We start from the raw sequence: 2,500 nt of genomic DNA, 5'->3' as shown, positions 1-2,500 counted from the left end.
GATGGGAGACCACCTGGGAAAACCAGGAACAGTAGGTATTTTTATACTGCCATAACATTCTTTTCTATTACATTTTACATTTATTTTTTTCAACTTATCAATGAATTTCCTTGAGTTAAGAAGTAATAGAGGTCTAAAGTTAATACCTTTGAGCACCTACAGCCCAACCACAGTGGACATGCCCAATCTCGTCTGATCTTGGAAGCTATGCAGTGTTGGGACTGGTTAGTACTTGGATGGGAGACTACCTAGGAATCCCAAGTGCTGTAGGTAATTCTATACTGCCATAACATTCTTTTCTATTACATTTTACATTTAATTTTTTCAACTTATCAATGAATTTACATGTGTTAAGAAGTAAAAGCGGTCTAAATTTAATGCTTTTGAGCACCTACAGCCAAACCACAGTGGACATGCCCAATCTCGTCTGATCTTGGAAGCTATGCAGTGTTGGGCCTGGTTAGTACTTGGATGGGAGACCACCTGGGAATACCAGGAGCTATAGGTAATTTTATACTGCCATAACATTCTTTTCTATTACATTTTACATTAAATTTTTTCAACTTATCAATGAATTTACTAGAGTTAAGAAGTAAAAGAGGTCTAAAGTTAATGTTTTTGAGTGCCTACAGCCAAACCACACTGGACATGCCCAATCTCGTCTGATCTTGGAAGCTATGCAGTTTTGGGCCTGGTTAGTACTTGAATGGGAGACCACCTGGGAATACCAGGTGCTGTAGGTAATTTTATACTGCCATAACATTCTTTTCTATTAAATTTTACTTTAATTTTTTCAACTTATCAATGAATTTACTTCAGTTAAGAAGTAAAAGATGTCTAAAGTTAATGTTTTTGAGCACCTACAGTCAAACCACACTGGACATGCCCAATCTCGTCTGATCATGGAAGCTATGCAGTGTTCGGCCTGGTTAGTACTTGGTAGGGAGACCACCTGGGAATACCAGGTGCTGTAGGTAATTTTATACTGCCATAGCATTCTTTTCTATTACATTTTACATTTAAATTTTTCAACTTATCAATTAATTTACTTGAGTTAAGAAGTAATAGAGGTCTAAAGTTAATGTTTTTGAGCACCTACAGTCAAACCACACTGGACATGCCCAATCTCGTCTGATCTTGGAAGCTATGCAGTGTTGGGACTGGTTAGTACTTGGATGGGAGACTACCTAGGACTCCCAAGTGCTGTAGGTAATTTTATACTGCCATAACATTCTTTTCTATTACATTTTACATTTAATTTTTTCAACTTATCAATGAATTTACATGTGTTAAGAAGTAAAAGCGGTCTAAATTTAATGCTTTTGAGCACCTACAGCCAAACCACAGTGGACATGCCCAATCTCGTCTGATCTTGGAAGCTATGCAGTGTTGGGCCTGGTTAGTACTTGGATGGGAGACCACCTGGGAATACCAGGAGCTATAGGTAATTTTATACTGCCATAACATTCTTTTCTATTAAATTTTACATTAAATTTTTTCAACTTATCAATGAATTTACTAGAGTTAAGAAGTAAAAGAGGTCTAAAGTTAATGTTTTTGAGTGCCTACAGCCAAACCACACTGGACATGCCCAATCTCGTCTGATCTTGGAAGCTATGCAGTTTTGGGCCTGGTTAGTACTTGAATGGGAGACCACCTGGGAATACCAGGTGCTGTAGGTAATTTTATACTGCCATAACATTCTTTTCTATTAAATTTTACTTTAATTTTTTCAACTTATCAATGAATTTACTTCAGTTAAGAAGTAAAAGATGTCTAAAGTTAATGTTTTTGAGCACCTACAGTCAAACCACACTGGACATGCCCAATCTCATCTGATCTTGGAAGCTATGCAGTGTTCGGCCTGGTTAGTACTTGGTAGGGAGACCACCTGGGAATACCAGGTGCTGTAGGTAATTTTATACTGCCATAGCATTCTTTTCTATTACATTTTACATTTAAATTTTTCAACTTATCAATTAATTTACTTGAGTTAAGAAGTAATAGAGGTCTAAAGTTAATGTTTTTGAGCACCTACAGTCAAACCACAGTGGACATGCCCAATCTCGTCTGATCTTGGAAGCTATGCAGTGTTGGGCCTGGTTAGTACTTGGATGGGAGACCACCTGGGAATACCAGGAGCTATAGGTAATTTTATACTGCCATAACATTCTTTTCTATTAAATTTTACATTAAATTTTTTCAACTTATCAATGAATTTACTAGAGTTAAGAAGTAAAAGAGGTCTAAAGTTAATGTTTTTGAGTGCCTACAGCCAAACCACACTGGACATGCCCAATCTCGTCTGATCTTGGAAGCTATGCAGTTTTGGGCCTGGTTAGTACTTGAATGGGAGACCACCTGGGAATACCAGGTGCTGTAGGTAATTTTATACTGCCATAACTTTCTTTTCTATTAAATTTTACTTTAATTTTTTCAACTTATCAATGAATTTACTTCAGTTAAGAAGTAAAAGATGTCTAAAGTTAATGTTTTTGAG

At 36.6% G+C, this 2,500-nt stretch overlaps 9 pseudogenes; all 9 read left to right on the top strand.

Annotated features, from left to right (window-relative positions):
* Nucleotides 1-389: 389 nt before the first annotated feature.
* On the top strand, nt 390-508 carry LOC148464746 (5S ribosomal RNA; annotated as a pseudogene).
* Nucleotides 509-624: 116 nt separating this feature from the next.
* On the top strand, nt 625-743 carry LOC148464745 (5S ribosomal RNA; annotated as a pseudogene).
* A 115-nt stretch (nt 744-858) lies between these two features.
* On the top strand, nt 859-977 carry LOC148464744 (5S ribosomal RNA; annotated as a pseudogene).
* A 116-nt stretch (nt 978-1,093) lies between these two features.
* Nucleotides 1,094-1,212, top strand: LOC148464743 (5S ribosomal RNA; annotated as a pseudogene).
* Nucleotides 1,213-1,328: 116 nt separating this feature from the next.
* On the top strand, nt 1,329-1,447 carry LOC148464742 (5S ribosomal RNA; annotated as a pseudogene).
* Nucleotides 1,448-1,563: 116 nt separating this feature from the next.
* LOC148464741 (5S ribosomal RNA) lies at nt 1,564-1,682 on the top strand (annotated as a pseudogene).
* Nucleotides 1,683-1,797: 115 nt separating this feature from the next.
* Nucleotides 1,798-1,916, top strand: LOC148464740 (5S ribosomal RNA; annotated as a pseudogene).
* Nucleotides 1,917-2,032: 116 nt separating this feature from the next.
* LOC148464739 (5S ribosomal RNA) lies at nt 2,033-2,151 on the top strand (annotated as a pseudogene).
* Nucleotides 2,152-2,267: 116 nt separating this feature from the next.
* LOC148464738 (5S ribosomal RNA) lies at nt 2,268-2,386 on the top strand (annotated as a pseudogene).
* The last annotated feature ends 114 nt before the right edge of the window (nt 2,387-2,500 follow it).

The sequence above is a fragment of the Taudactylus pleione genome, unplaced genomic scaffold (assembly GCF_031769625.1).
Source record: "Taudactylus pleione unplaced genomic scaffold, aTauple2 ptg000967l, whole genome shotgun sequence".
Taxonomy (NCBI): Eukaryota; Metazoa; Chordata; class Amphibia; order Anura; family Myobatrachidae; genus Taudactylus; species Taudactylus pleione.
Note: the sequence above shows the minus strand (reverse complement) of the source record. Positions and strands in the feature narration are given on the sequence as shown.